Here is a 17,666-nt window from a genome sequence, read left to right on the forward strand (position 1 = left end):
ACAGAAATTTAATTGAAAAAATCTTGTTTTTTTTTTTTAACAAAATATTCCAAAAGTAAAACTAAATAAAATCATAACAACAGCAAACGCAGGCCCAAACACATATGGAAGGACAGACATTCGGTTTAACCGAAAACCATATGTTGCTCATCGTTTACGAATACTAGAACCATAATACTCTGCTCATCAACACCAAAAAAAAAAAAAAGAACTAACGATAAACGAAATCCATGTGTTTGTATGACTTTTGTATATATAGAACTTAGATTGTACATATATCTATCTGTAAATACACATAAAAACAACACCAACTGTGTTGAATTTTAGGGGCTAAAAGGGGGGTGTGAAAAACACGATGCGTATATTAATATTTTTTATTTTATTTTTTTAATTTTCACTTGTCTCCTCACTTTACGTCTTCTTGTATGTTTCAGAATTTTTGTTAGTTTGTTGTTTTTTTATTCGTTTTTTTTTTCTTTTTAATTACTAACAATATCTTTATTTTATGTATTTATTTTTTGTAGTTGTTTTGTTATTAGAATCACACGCTTTTTTCGTTTCGCCGTTTATTTCACTTACGAGTACACTAAGTAGCAGCTACACAAACTAACTGAATTCACTTTTAGTCTGACTAACAGCTCCAATCGGTTGTTGGTTACCTCAACACACAAATAAATATGAAAAACAAATAATAATAACCATCCCATACATACACATGCAAGATGGAAGAGCTCCCTCTCTCTTTTAAGAGTAGCAGAATTCTTTGAAGACTTGGGTATTGATGTTGCCAGCTAAATGGAAAGATTAGTGATTAGTATTTGTAAAATGGGGTTTTAGAGATCACAAAGTTTTAAATATGGAAATAGGGCTGACAAATTGTATTAAAACATTTAGCAGAGAAGACTCTTTCTATAAACTCATATTGATTTGAAAGATCTCCACAAGACTTAAGTAAGTATGTGACAGAGCGACAGCGAAAGTATGGAACGCTGTCTTTGTCATTGCCTCACTTTCGCCGAAATTAGATCCAAATATGTATATTGGAAGCAATGTTATTCAAGAGCTCCTATTTGGAGAAATGCTAAGAAAAACCTTATCTTACCCTCAGCTTATAAATATAAAGTATTTGTTTCGTATCTGAAATAGTACTAATCTTAACAAAAAGAGTACTAATCCGAGATTAAAAGTGCAACATATGAATTGGCTATGAAATATATAACAGTTCAAAATTGTTGACTAGACTATGCACAGTTATCTAGTCTATGAACTAGTTTATTAGATATCTATTAGGGTCAGAAAGATTTTCATTCCTGATCTAAAACGCAAAAATTGTTTTACAGTTTCAATATTATAGAAATAATTGTCAGCAATTGAATGCAGCGCCAATAAAGTAATATGTACAACATGATTTGTCCGAAAGGCCCCGATATTTTTATCAAATTTGGAATTTCAAACAAAAATGATTATTTTTTAAATACTTCATTTATGGCAACCCCACTCATAACTATTGTAGTTGTATAAGTAATTTGTTTTCTTTCGATCTTACTCTCTGTAAACAAATTTTCTTTACTCAAAGATCACTAAACTACAAACTTATTATACTCCCCAATTGGAGCGTACAATATTGAAGTACAAATTTATTAAACACAAAAGAGAAAAAAAGCCAAATAAACCCAACAACACCAGAGATAATAAGAGTACATATGTACAATGTACTTTACATACGTCTCAGAATATATATGTAAATGTGTTAATATTTGTAGATAAAATAAACGAAGAAGAAAAAAAGTGTTAATATTAAATTGTTGTTGATTACAATATGTATTTACAACAAAAACAATAAAATATATAATAAACTGCACGTATTGAAGAAGAATGCAATACAAATATAAATCACAACAAAATGAGAGAATACCCTCAGCACATTTGTTTATTTAATTTGTTTTGTTTTTGTTGTTGTTTCACTTTAACGACGAGTCAATAAAAGATGACTAATTGGACGTTTAAATTATAGTTGTTGTTTTTGTTATTGTTATGGGTTTCTTTATACGATATTCTTGTTATAAGAAAAAAACTTATTGAAAACTTATTTAATTAAAAAAATACACTATTTCTAAATGAAATTTTAAGAACTAACTTAGGAACTATTATTAGCACAATACTAATATAGAATAGTGTTAAATAACATTATCTTTGAAACCTAACACTGTCTTTTTTGGGGCGTCTTAAAGTCAAATTATAGTTGTGTTTAATTTTCTTAATTATAATTATATTCGCCACCATATTTTTTCTTCCATTAGTAGTGAAGAAATTCTAATTGCTTTTTGACACCATATTAATGAAATAAATTAATATTAGGGATAGGAAGTAATGTTCACCCCCTAGTTTAAATAAAAATATTTTAAAATGTAGCCATGTTTGGTGTCTGTTCAGCACTCTTTTCCAAGTCAATAAACCATTTCACACTTTTTTCCTTCATTTGCTGACTGATCAATTAAAACCATAAACATTAAAAAATAAATGTGATTTGCATAAAATATTAAAAATCGCATATGAAGAACAAAAAAGAAATACAAAAACAGCAACGCACAGTGGGGCAGAATGGAAATTTTTTGGAAATAAATCTGGCATTTCTAAACGGCTGATCCGATCGGGATAAAATTTGGTGTGAGCGTAGCCAAGGAGTATTCGAGTTTAAGTTTTGAAGATGAACCCTGCAGATGCCCCAGGGACGGCGCTGTGGCGGCTCAAAGTAGGGTACCTACGACATGTAAAATTTTTAAACTCGTGCCATTTTTTTGTTTTTCACCCAAATACAAAGATTTTTATATTTTGTGAAAGCGCTCGACCAGATCTTGAAAAAACATGCTTGGACATACTACTTATCTCTTATAATATCCGAGTTATAGGCATATACAAATTTAGTGATACAAAATTTACCATACCTTGGTCCGCCTTTTTTTGAATACCGGGCGTAATTTTGGACCAAATGGACTCAATTTTTTCTTGTTAGTTAGACAACAAAATTTCCAATAATATACAAAAAATTTCAGATCAATATTGTTTACAGATCCAAAAATATACGTTTTTTAATTTAAAAATTCAAAAAATTTTAGATTTTTGGCATTTTTTTGCCAAAAATGTGTCTTAACTCTTTTATTAATAAAATAAAATTTTTATTAAGAACATATAACAATTTTATAGTTTTCTAAAAGGTATCTTTACGCAGAACGCTTTGGCGTAAAAAACTTGTCCTATTTTTTGAAAATGTTGCCACTGCGTCCTTCCGAATATGACCTATTTTTTATTAAAACTTCAACTTTGGGCGACATGTTCTAAAATCCCAAAGCTGGGATCAGAAAACTGAAAGCAGTTTTGGAAACCTCAATATGTTTTCTATTTACTCCAAAAGTATTTTCCCAGCCCTGAAAGAAATGTGGACCCTATGGGCAAAAAAGTAAAAAATCCCATTTTTGGGATTTTCATTCCTATTTTTGGGAATTGCGGGATGCCCTTTGACCTTTTCAATTTTTTTTTTTTGCATTTTCTTATTTGAAATGACAAATTTAACAAGCGTTGAAAATTTCATTGAGTTTTGTTCATAAATAAAGATTTTGTCATATATTACATATTTGTTTAATTTCTAAAACTATGATTTATATCAAAATTTTAATAGGATCGCAGATAGCTACAACAATTTAGTCCATATTTATCCCTTAATATCATTTTTTAGTTAGATATGGAAATTCTCGACCCTTTACAAAAAATTTCAAGCCAATATCTCAATTACATTCAAAAATATGTTCATTTAAACCTGTGTCCTTTAATTTCATCTTTTTCATATTTTAGTATTAAGTATGACAGAACATACATTTGGTGTTGAATAAAATATTTGGACAATTTTTAAAAATTATTTAGTTAATTATTTTATTATAATATTGTATATAAAATAAAAAAATTATAATTTTATTATGAGCCACGTACAACAACACCTAAATCACCCCACACAAATTACCTTTCCCGCCCACCGAAATATAAAACACAATTTAATACAATATCATCAGTTAGTATAATAGCTTTTTTTATTTGAACTGTTTATCTTAAACATAATACAATTAATTCTTACAACCTACTTATATAGTTAATTCCTAACACTACTTATTTTCTATAAAATAATCTGTCATATCGGTATACATATCCAGAAGGTAATATAAGTCCTTTAAATCTTCCTTGTTTTGAGATGATAGAGTTTCATAACAAATCCATCTTTTTCGCATAGTTGAAAGAACAGGATCAGAAGATAGAAGTAAACTATTAAAATATCTTCATTCTGTGATTGCCTGGAGCATTTTCTTGAGCTGAATAGTTGAACATGCTTAAAATCTCGATTCCTCGCTTCCTGGGCTTCTTCTGTTAATTCTCCAAGTGGAAGAATATTCGATTCAATTATTATTTGACCATGACACAATACTTTGTGTACTGTTGGTGTTAGTTCCCTCCATGGATACAGAGATACAAGTAATTTAGAAATTTCAGATGTGTATTCCCCAAATCGATTTTCATTAATTTTATGTTTACTATTCAGTGCCATTAAAATAGTTTTAACTCTTCGAAGCAACTCCTTGTCGATTCCAGTTATTTTTGAAGTAATTTCAAAATCACGAAAAAACCTTCTCGACGTATTACCGTCATTTGTACTACCGCAACTTGAAAGTGGTTTGTCGATGTTTAATCCCATCTGAACTTTAAATTCTTCTTGGATTATGCTTTTTTCCGCAGCTCTCAGTTCTTTCAATTCTTCATTATTTTTTGTTGATTTAGTAGGATAGTTTGTTTTTTTTTTTCCTGGATCGCCTTGTATGATGGTAATATATTGTGTCCTTTTTCATGCAGAGCTTTCCTTAATATTTGGTACTTATTTCGACTGAGACCCAGTTCCAACATAAGCGCTATTGCTTCCTCTTCAGTAAAATTTGATTATGATGTTGGAGTTGGTATACTTTCCACAATTCGCTTAAGTCGTTTTGGTGATGCATTAGGAAGAATAGTTGCAATATGTACGACATCCATAGGTTGGTTTTCCTTTTTCAGCATTTCGTTAAATGTATCAGCAATTTCCTCATTTGAGATTGAAAAAAGTTTTTGTGTGACCCTCTTTTTTTTTACCTTGAACATAAGTCTTCGTATGACTTGCAAGGCGCTCCTGTTGATGTGTTGTAAGTTGAGATTTCCGTAGTAGTTTCCATCCAACTACAAAATTTTAATCGAAATTTCTTTTGATTTCCATCCACAGACTTACTTTTTACATCAAAAAGTTTTAAAAAGTTTTCAATTTTTGATATGCCTGTTTTGTCTACTTTTCTACTATATGTAGTTTTTATATAATTTGAAATGTCTTCAATTCTTTCTGGCCCTTTTGAAGATATACTCCATAAAACGGAACACAACTCTTCGTACTTTAATGTAATCTTCATTGTAGATTTATTAAATATGGTACTTAAAATCTGAGAAGTTTACTTATATACCAATTCTTGTCATTTCCGATACAGCTATTCCAAAGTAAAAAATTACGAATTGTCTACCTATTAACAGTCCTACTATAACCTGTAATTCAGTCATTGATATTTCTTATTAGTGAATGAATCGAAATTATCATTACCTGTATATTTTTACCTACATGATCATAAACGAAACAGAGCGAAATGATCTGTCGAAAAATTTAGGTAAAAAATGGTTATAAATTTTTGAAAATTCAAGCATAATAGGACCTTTCAATTATAAGGATAAGCAAACAAATAGAAAATAGGTAAATATAAGATTTAAATATGTGCTGTCATACTTAATACTAAAATATGAAAAAGATGAAATTAAAGGACACAGGTTTAAATGAACATATTTTTGAATGTAACTGAGATATTGGCTTGAAATTTTTTGTAAAGGGTCGAGAATTTCCATATCTAACTAAAAAATGATATTAAGGGATAAATATGGACTAAATTGTTGTAGCTATCTGCGATCCTATTAAAATTTTGATATAAATCATAGTTTTAGAAATTAAACAAATATGTAATATATGACAAAATCTTTATTTATGAACAAAACTCAATGAAATTTTCAACGCTTGTTAAATTTGTCATTTCAAATAAGAATATGCAAAAAAAAAATTGAAAAGGTCAAAGGGCATCCCGCAATTCCCAAAAATAGGAATGAAAATCCCAAAAATGGGATTTTTTACTTTTTTGCCCATAGGGTCCACATTTCTTTCAGGGCTGGGAAAATACTTTTGGAGTAAATAGAAAACATATTGAGGTTTCCAAAACTGCTTTCAGTTTTCTGATCCCAGCTTTGGGATTTTAGAACATGTCGCCCAAAGTTGAAGTTTTGATAAAAGATAGGTCATATTCGGAAGGACGCAGTGGCAACATTTTCAAAAAATAGGACAAGTTTTTTACGCCAAAGCGTTCTGCGTAAAGATACCTTTTAGAAAACTATAAAATTGTTATATGTTCTTAATAAAAATTTTATTTTATTAATAAAAGAGTTAAGACACATTTTTGGCAAAAAAACGCCAAAAATCTAAAATTTTTTGAATTTTTAAATTAAAAAACGTATATTTTTGGATCTGTAAACGATATTGATCTGAAATTTTTTGTATATTATTGGAAATTTTGTTGTCTAACTAACAAGAAAAAATTGAGTCCATTTGGTCCAAAATTACGCCCGGTATTCAAAAAAAGGCGGATCAAGGTATGGTAAATTTTGTATCACTAAATTTTTAAATGCCTATAACTCGGATATTATAAGAGATAAGTAGTATGTCCAAGCATGTTTTTTCAAGATCTCGTCGAGCGCTTTCACAAAATATAAAAATCTTTGTATTTGGGTGAAAAACAAAAAAATGGCACGAGTTTAAAAATTTTACATGTCGTAGGTACCCTACTTTGAGCCGCCACAGCGCCGTCCCTGGGGCATCTGCAGGGTTCATCTTCAAAACTTAAACTCGAATACTCCTTGGCTTCGCTCACGCCAAATTTTATCCCGATCGGATCAGCCGTTTAGAAATGCCAGATTTATTTCCAAAAAATTTCCATTCTGCCCCACTGTGCAACGGGTAAAAGTATAATCAGACATGATCGACCATTTGATACTCTACGCTAGACCTTTATATGTATGTATGGCTTTAGATCCATGTATGTATGGCTTTAGATCCATTATACTTAATCAATTTATTGAAGGATACCTATTAGTTTTATATAAATCATTTAATGATAAATTTATTCTGTATATTAATAGTTATTGGTCAATTATTAATGTTTAAACATTTTTGAAGGGACCTTGTACGAAGACTAGGGTCAAAAATGTTCTAATTTTTTCTTAAAGCGAAAATGTTATCACAATCAAAATAAGATCCCAAATAACTCTTCTAGAATATGGTTTGGATTGAATTTATAAATAACAATTCAATAGATTTTACATAACTCCAATATTACTGGTTTGTGCAAACATCAGCACAAATCCATATTACCCTCCAGATTGTAGCGATTTACGAGTATGACAATAAATAACTTAAAAACGCGCAAAGCTTTTTTTGTCATAATTGTTAACTTCAGTAATTGTTTTGCTTGTTTTTGCAAATTCAATATTATGGACATTACCGTCATTAAGTGGCGTCAGAGTCAACTCCCTAAAAAAATTTAAGCAAAAAACAATTTATCGGTAGCCAACTAACAAACTCTCCATACCTTTCCTTTGGTCCACGTTTCTATAGCTATTATCAAACTCATTTACATATTACAATTACATATTCGTATTATAATAATTATGGTTTTGGTATTATGATTACGAGTGGCCAGAAGGCATGTGTATGCCCCGTCTGCTATGAACATGTTGAATGTTCAATGATGATAATGAATAGAGAAGTAGGTATAAACACATATTGATGATGAATTATTTTAATAGTCAACAACAACAACAATGACATACAATTTTATTTCATAAAACACCACCCAATTTTAAAATCTTTAGAAAACGACAACACCTCACCCTGAACTCATCTTAATAGATTTATATGTCTGCTTTTCTTTATTGTTTTGATTTATTTTTATATTTAAGAATTTATGTATGTCAGTGTTAATAATTTCACACAATACGCCCTTTTTTATTATTTTAATTTAATTGAATTCTATTTTTTAGCACTTCACCTTATTCTTAACTTCTTGCTCTTTCTACTCCTTCCTCCTCTTCCATATTTTACTGCCTTTATTTCTTAATTTTGTGTCATTTTTTTGCTGGAGATGATGGGCAGTGTTTTTTCTTTTGTGTGTTAAAATGCAGGTGAAATTTTATCTAATTCTTTTTAGTTTCCTAACAAATTCACCGTGTTTCTTAGTTGAATTTCATATTAATTTTATTGTTTAGAAGTTTAATTAATTGCAACTCACTTTTATTTTCACATCAAACACACTTTAATTACTTAATTATTTAGTTGAAAAAAACTTATTAAAAAAACTTCGTCATCTGTGGGAAAACTAAAAAACACTCACCAGAGCCCTGCGCCGACAAATATTAACGACGGCGGCGGCTGACACTAAAAATATTGGCGGCGTCTTAAAATCGACTGTAAGTCGACTATGTTCTCAAATACGTTTAATTTTTAAATTTTCAAAGATTTTTAATAAAAACGGAATCCGAGAGATAAAAAAGTGGGATTTTGTATATAATTTATAACACCAAAATATAATTTATATTTTCCCAGGTATTAACTTTTGCCGCATAGGTTAATCTATATAATAAAATTTTGAATAAACTAAATAACATTTTAATTTGTTTTTTTACTTTAATTTGTAATACGCCATTAAAAGCGCCTCTCAAAGACCTTTCACATGATATCAAAATTAATTATCATTTCTTTACGTGAAATATAAATAAAATAGGAAAAACTTTAAAAAAGTTTATTTTAATTATTTGATCCAGATCACCAAACATTGGCCTAAGGACAAAAAATTTGGCAAAAAATTTGGAACTTCAGTACCTTATTACGAGATGACAAAAGTTAATTTATTTTCAATAGCAGTCGGCGGTAACATGGTAGCCAGCAGATCCATTATCATTATTTTGCAGACACAAGCACACCCGGCTACATTGTGAACTAATTTCAATTGTGTGTCATTGCCAGTCAAGTGCTTGCATTCTCGCTTCTGTTAGAGCAACGGTTCCAAAATGGTGGTCCGCTGACCCCTAGTGGTACGTAGCAAAATCCTAGGGGATCCGCGAAGACCAACGAAAAAACCTGAATAAACAATACTCTACATTCTCCAAATCCAACTCTATATACTAAAATATACAATTTTTGTTCAATAATTCCAGATTTTTTGGTTACTTTTGAATTTCATTTTTTTCAGTTGTTTATCAGGGCGAAGCTATGCCCTAAACATTTATTGTATCACTTTCTTATATTATTTTCCCGAAAAAATAGCTTACATACTCAACTCAACAAATTGTAAAAATTTGACTCCTTCAGCACACGTCGACAATATTTGATAAAGAAACCTTTTCGCTATCTTGACGAGAAATGAATGTGAAAGTTCTCACGACCCTATAAGTTTAATTTTAGATTTTCATCGAATCAGGAAGGTGCATGTTTAATTTTCAACCAGAAATTCTTCATATACAGAAGCTGCGTGTCCAATTTTAGGTTTAGGTTCAATATTATAGAAAATTCGAAAAGTATTAGTAAAAGATCAAAAAATACCAAAAAGTTTCCTTTTTAAATTTTCGTTCAATTAGGATACTGCGTGTTTAATTTTATGTTTATACATATATTCAATATTTTAGAAAACTCATAAAGTACCAGTTGAAGTACGAAAAAGTACCAAGAGACGTCTTTTTTTTAATTTCATGTTCCTAAGTTTAATATTATAGAAATTTCGAAAAGTACCAGTTATTTAAAAAAGACCAGAAAATACTCCATTTTAAATTTCCATTCACTCAAGTCCCTGATTGCTTAATTTCATGTTTCTAGATTCAATATCATGGAAAATTAAAAAAGTACCTTTTGAAGAACGAAAAAGTACCAAAAAATCCCATTTTATAAGTTCTCATTTTCTCCGGGCCCTACATTCTTAATGCCATGTTTCTAGGTTTAATTTTAAAGATTACTCAAAAAGTAACAGTGAAGAACGAAAATGTACCTAAAAGACTTTATTATTATATTCATGTTTCGATTTTGATATTATAGAAAACCTAAAAAGTACCATTTGGAGAACGAAAAAGTACTTGCTATCGGGGTTCCAAATAACTCCCTATTAGCATATTTAGTGTTTCTAAATCTAAAAATTTTATCGAAATTGACTCATTGTGTTTGAATAAAATCAAAATTCCCGTTTTTATCCTCTTTCGGTACTTTTTTTCTCCCTATTAACGAAATAAAAATTGTATTCCAAAAAGTTACAACATCATGGTGGGATCCCGTTATCATGTATTCATCATACATAATACAGTGGACGTCCAATAGTACGTATACTCTTTATTACGAATATCCAATAATACGAATGGCAAAATTGTTGCATTGTCTACTCTATAGTACGAATAAAGTCACAATTTTTCTGTTCGATAGTACGAATAACGCATTTTTTATGGGAATTTTGGTTTTATTTACGTATGAATGAAGTTTTTATTATGTTTTTATTTTATTATTTCGGTATCATTCACCTTAAGCTCAGTAATTTTGTAGTTTTTTTGTATTTATTACAAGTGTTTTGTATTTTTAAAAGTCCTATACATACAATTTACTGCATGTATACAGTAGTTTTCCGATTTAACGAACATTCGTTTCTACGAACATCGTCTTTAGCGAACTATCAATATTTTTACATTGAGTACCTTACATAACGAACAAAAAATATGTTTTGTACTCAGTTTAACGAACAAATATAAATAAAATAATTTAAATTAGAGTTAAATTAACAAAAATAACTAAAAATCATGTCAGAAAAGCTTCGACGTTATTACTTTTCCATTGCTTTCGAATATGGATTTCGAGAGTTGATTTTTTCTAATTTAGTAAAATGAATATTCTAGATAATCTGAGATTTTTTTATTAAAGATTTATACAAAAATATGAGATAATCAAATCCACAATCCTTAATGTCGCAAAAACTAATGTCGATCGAATTAGAAAATCGAAACAAAAAATGTTGTACAATGAGGCCAAAGTATACTTTTCTAGAAGCTCGTGCTCAACCCGAATTTGGCCTCAGAATTTGAAATCATAGAAATTGCTGTTCAAAATAAAGACTTAGCCAATCGTATACCTTAACATTTCGCTTTTATTTTTCGCCAAACTAACAAGTCCCCACTGTGACCATAATTTTTTCCAATTCTAAGAATTGGAAACGATATGTTATAGAATAAACGATATAAATAGTTTTTCTTTTGGAAAAAGGATATTTACAGGAATAGCTGTGAAATAAAGGAAAAATATTTCAAAAAACTTTGGAATCAGATATCTCAAAGAATGAAAACAATGAAACTGTGAAACAATGAAACGCTTTAATAACTTTACATTAATCTATTTCCTAAGGAATTCTGAGGCCAGGTTCAGATTCATCGCAATTCCAGCCATTGGGTTTAAACTTCTTTAAGAATTATGTCGTCCGAGTGCTTTTCCAGAACGTAGATTAGTTATACGAAATAAACTGAGTTTTTTCAAATTTCTTTATTGTTTTTACATTGTGATATAAATTGCTAGTTTTTCATAAAATTCTTATAAAATATTGTCTAAAGAAATTATATTTCCTGGAACATATTTTTATAAATTAGATTTTATGTAATTTTAATTATTTATGTACCCAAAAGACACTTTCGAGTTAGTACTGCATATAACGAACTTTTCGATTTAACGAACAGGCCTGACAACATATAGGTTCGTTAAATCGAAAAACTACTGTATTTACAAATCAACAATTATTTAGTGTTATTAATTTATTTTATTGGAATTTTGATGACCCAAGAGAAGAAATTTAATTGGATGATAACGCCAATAGGAAAGTATTTTATTAGTTCCCGACAATAACTCTGCTGAGAACAATATTGAAGCCTCAAAAACGCTGTTATTGAAAAAGCCGTAAAAATCCTTTTACAATGTAATAAACATCGATGTTAAATGATGGATTTTTTAATAAGTAAAATGATATTTATATACATATGTATGTATGAACTGTTAATTTTGAAAGTAGTGTGACTCCACATTCCAAACAATCGGTTTAAGGATAACTATTCTAATTTTTAAGAGAAAATTATAAATTAGAGAATTGTGGTATATTCCATTCAAGTTTCTAATAAAAGTTTTATGTAATCTGAACATTTTAATACATTTTAGAACACATATGTAAATTGCAAATTGTCTTTGGCACACATCTTTTTAAAAACATTAAAATTTAAAACCTTCTACATATATCTCATTTCAACCATTGGACTCACGATACTTTCAAAATTAACAATTCATATACGTAAATATGTCCATTTTATGCCTGTTTATGTACAAGAAATTTATTTAAAATAATACATATTTATTATATTTTGTTCCGTTATGTAATTTTTCATGAAAAATAAAACAAAAATAAATAAAATCCAATATTTTATGTGTATTATTTGAATTTAAACATACAAAATGTGTTGTTCAATAATACGAATTTTTCGGTATTACGAAAGGGCCTGACACTATATAATTCGTACTAGTGGACGTCCACTGTACATATAATACATATGTACATATATATAAGTTACCAAATACAGCGTTTGCCCGTTTATTGTCAGACACCTGTCCGCTTACTTTTTTAATGAACGACGATAAGCTTTAAACTGTTGTTGTATATTTTCTAGTTTAGGAGATATAAGGTTACCGAATTTACCCGTTTCTACCATCTAAACATTCAAATTTCCAAAAAACCCCTCTTAGTGCATCTATTTGGTGGGAGACCAATAAATTATTGGGTTTTTCATATTTAAATTAAAAATAATGTTATTAATTATTAATTAAAAAGAATTAACTAATTTAAATTATTAGGATTTAATTCTTATATTACCAGGATAGTAATAAGTAAATAATAGTTAGTTAGTTAGTTATTTAGTTTGAAGTTCATTTTTATAAAACTATTTGATGGCTCATGTTTTATAGTACTCAGTTCAAGAACTAGCACATTTTAATTTACAAAATTTTTAATTAAATAAACAATGTATTATTCAACTTTAATATTTTAGCCAAAGTATAATATTTTCACTAAAATCATTAAAGACATAAATAAATAAATTTTATTGTTTTTTAAACAAAATTTTCAGCAATTTCCATAAAACAGTAGACATGTAATTTTTTTATTATTATTTTCTACTACAATTGTTTTGAAGACTACTGCTTCCATTTTTACTCTCGTTGTTATTGTTATTGGTAGTATAATTTATGATTAATAGTTGTTGATAAAATCGCATAAACTTTTCAAATTTTTTCTGCGTAACAGCACTATCCTATTGGCGGCGAAATGTTGTTGCCATTATATTTTACAAATCTTAACGGATTTGACAAATTTATGTTTATTTCCCCCACTTGGAAGGAAAAAAGAAAATTTTTGCAAACGATCATCATTTCCGCTGAAAAACAAAATAAAAAGAAACAAAATCTTCCCCCTAAAATGCCAAATGCTTGAATACATTTGAAAAAAGAGAAGCAAAAAGGATGACGCCACACCAGGCACTGCTTAAGGAAAAAATTTAAGTGAAACAAATCGTATGGTGAAATAAAATCAAAAGAAATAGTGATATAGTTTTTTGTGTATGACGACTGTATAATAAAAATGCAAAAGTTTGTCAAAGTCATTGGTCCGTAATTCAAAGTGGAGGAGGATTAAAAATAAAAGAAAAAAATCAACAAAAACAAATTTTATACAAGATTGGATGTATATCTTAAGATATAGATACATGTTGTCTATCTACATACATACATATGTGAACGTATGTATAGTTATTATAAGTATATGACTGTATTAGTGTTATCCTATGGCAAGGATATTAAGAAAACATATTCATAGTGGCGTCTTGCTGCGTACAAGAAAAATAAGTAAAATCTAGAAAAAAAATTAAAATAAAGCAAATCACTTTATGGATACAATTTCTGAATGTTTCTTTTTAAACCACAGTGTAACGACTCGTTTTTATCGAAATTAAACTGCAACGGATTGGACAAACTTACGAATAGAAGTGTCGTCATGTTCTTACAAAAACGAAGTTATGTCAAATTAGAATAGACTATAGACTAGACTATAGACTAGACTATAGACTAGACTACAGACTAGACTATAGAATAAACTATAGACTACACTATAGACTAGACTATAGACTAGACTATAGACTAGACTATAGACAAGACTATAGACTAGACTATAGACAAGACTATAGACTTGACTATAGACTAGACTATAGACTAGACTATAGACAAGACTATAGACTAGACTATAGACTAGACTTAGACTAGACTAGACTAGACTTACTAGACTAGACTAGACTATAGACTAGACTATAGACTAGACTATAGACTAGACTATAGACTAGACTATAGACTAGACTATAGACTAGACTATAGACTAGACTATAGACTAGACTATAGACTAGACTATAGACTAGACTATAGACTAGACTATAGACTAGACTATAGACTAGACTATAGACTAGACTATATACTAGACTATAGACTAGACTATAGACTAGACTATAGACTAGACTATTAGACTAGACTAGACTAGACTAGACTAGACTATAGACTAGACTATAGACTAGACTATAGACTAGACTATAGACTAGACTATAGACTAGACTACAGACTAGACTATAGACTAGACTATAGACTAGACTATAGACTAGACTATAGACTAGACTATAGACTAGACTATAGACTAGACTATAGACTAGACTATAGACTAGACTATAGACTAGACTATAGACTAGACTATAGACTAGACTATAGACTAGACTATGACTAGACTATACTAGACTAGACTACTAGACTAGACTAGACTATAGACTAGACTATGACTAGAAACTAAGAGACTAGACTATAGACTAGACTAAGACTAGACTATAGACTAGACTATAGACTAGACTATAGACTAGACTTAGACTAGACTATAGACTAACTATGACTAGACTATAGACCTAGAATAGACTAGACTAGACTAGACTAGACCTAGACTATAGACTAGACTATAGACTAGACTATAGACTAGACGATAGACTAGACGATAGACTAGACCTAGACTAGACATAGACTAGACTAGAACTAGACTATAGACTAGACTATAGACTAGACATAATAGACATAGACTACTATAGACTAGACTATAGACTAGACTATAGACTAGACTATAGACTAAACTATAGACTAGACTATAGACTAGACTATAGACTAACTATAGACTAGACTATAGACTAGACTATAGACTAGACTATAGACTAGACTATAGACTAGACTATAGACTAGACTATAGACTAGACTAGAGATAGACTAGACTATAGACTAGACTATAGACTAGACTAGACTAACTATAGACTAGACTATAGACTAGACTATAGACTAGACTATAGACTAGACTATAGACTAGACTATAGACTAGACTATAGACTAGACTATAGACTAGACTATAGACTAGACTATAGACTAGACTATAGACTAGACTATAGACTAGACTATAGACTAGACTATAGACTAGACTATAGACTAGACTATAGACTAGACTATAGACTAGACTATAGACTAGACTATAGACTAGACTATAGACTAGACTATAGACTAGACTATAGACTAGACTATAGACTAGACTAGACTAGACTATAGACTAGACTATAGACTAGACTATAGACTAGACTATAGACTAGACTATAGACTAGACTATAGACTAGACTATAGACTAGACTATAGACTAGACTATAGACTAGACTATAGACTAGACTATAGACTAGACTATAGACTAGACTATAGACTAGACTATAGACTAGACTATAGACTAGACTATAGACTAGACTATAGACTAGACTATAGACTAGACTATAGACTAGACTATAGACTAGACTATAGACTAGACTAGACTATAGACTAGACTATAGACTAGACTATAGACTAGACTATAGACTAGACTATAGACTAGACTATAGACTAGACTATAGACTAGACTATAGACTAGACTATAGACTAGACTATAGACTAGACTATAGACTAGACTATAGACTAGACTATAGACTAGACTATAGACTAGACTATAGACTAGACTATAGACTAGACTATAGACTAGACTATAGACTAGACTATAGACTAGACTATAGACTAGACTATAGACTAGACTATAGACTAGACTATAGACTAGACTATAGACTAGACTATAGACTAGACTATAGACTAGACTATAGACTAGACTATAGACTAGACTATAGACTAGACTATAGACTAGACTATAGACTAGACTAGACTAGACTATAGACTAGACTATAGACTAGACTATAGACTAGACTATAGACTAGACTATAGACTAGACTATAGACTAGACTATAGACTAGACTATAGACTAGACTATAGACTAGACTATAGACTAGACTATAACTAGACTAGACTATAGACTAGACTATAGACTAGACTATAGACTAGACTATAGACTAAGACTATAGACTAGACCTATAGACTAGACTATAGACTAGACTATAGACTAGACTATAGACTAGACTATAGACTAGACTATAGACTAGACCATAGACTAGACCTATAGACTAGACTATAGCTAGACTATAGACTAGACTATAGACTAGACTGTAGACTAGACTATAGACTAGACTATAGACTAGACTATAGACTAGACTATAGACTAGACTATAGACTAGACTATAGACTAGACTATAGACTAGACTATAGACTAGACTATAGACTAGACTATAGACTAGACTATAGACTAGACTATAGACTAGACTATAGACTAGACTATAGACTTAAGATTAAACTATAGTAAATTTTATTTACTCCATTTTAATATGTAATATATTCAATGCTGAAGCGTCACACTGTATTGTAAATGAATTACAATTTACTAGAATTTAAGATGTTTCTAGCAAAAAAAATCAATGCTTAATACGTAAATATCTCAAAAAAAGCATAAAATAAAATTGAATTAAAATCAATCGGACGCCTGTCGTTAACTTCCGCAAACACGCTTGCAAAAGTCCAAACATGCAGCAAAATAACGCTGTTGTTTGTCAATGACGGAAGTATAGGAAAAAGGAAAAAACGACATAGTCCATACATATCATTGTCATTCATTCTCTTAACCCCTCAAAAAAAGAATACAACTCAAATCACACACCAAGGAGTAATGAATAAAATGATGGGAATCAATATTTTTATCTTCTATGTACGACTAAAAGGATGTATTAATTTTTTAAGCGTTACAAAATAACATTAACAAATAAGCGTAGAAATCGTTAGAAGAATAATTTAATATTTTCATTTATATTTATTTTTTTTTTTTTTTTTTCAATTCACACACAGAGTAAGTAACGTTTGTCAGCCGTTATGCCAAACATTGCAATTGATGATAATTCCTTGTACATGGGTCTCAAGTACATGGTATTACAGAGTT

At 29.7% G+C, this 17,666-nt stretch overlaps 1 protein-coding gene across 6 annotated transcripts in view; it reads right to left on the reverse strand.

Annotated features, from left to right (window-relative positions):
- LOC119600758 (talin-1) overlaps nt 1-8,541 on the reverse strand; it is a 48,562-nt gene extending 40,021 nt beyond the window's left edge. The window contains exon 1 of one of the 6 annotated variants that reach the window (XR_005231163.1): nt 580-673. The gene's annotated coding sequence lies outside the window, so the exon portion shown is untranslated. The other 5 variants (XM_037951252.1, XM_037951256.1, XM_037951251.1 and 2 more) reach the window with 5 other exon arrangements.
- Between the last annotated feature and the right edge of the window lie 9,125 nt (nt 8,542-17,666).

The sequence above is a fragment of the Lucilia sericata genome, unplaced genomic scaffold (genome assembly GCF_015586225.1).
Source record: "Lucilia sericata isolate MDLA Ls3-8-SP2 unplaced genomic scaffold, ASM1558622v1 Contig000120F_arrow, whole genome shotgun sequence".
NCBI classification, from domain to species: Eukaryota; Metazoa; Arthropoda; class Insecta; order Diptera; family Calliphoridae; genus Lucilia; species Lucilia sericata.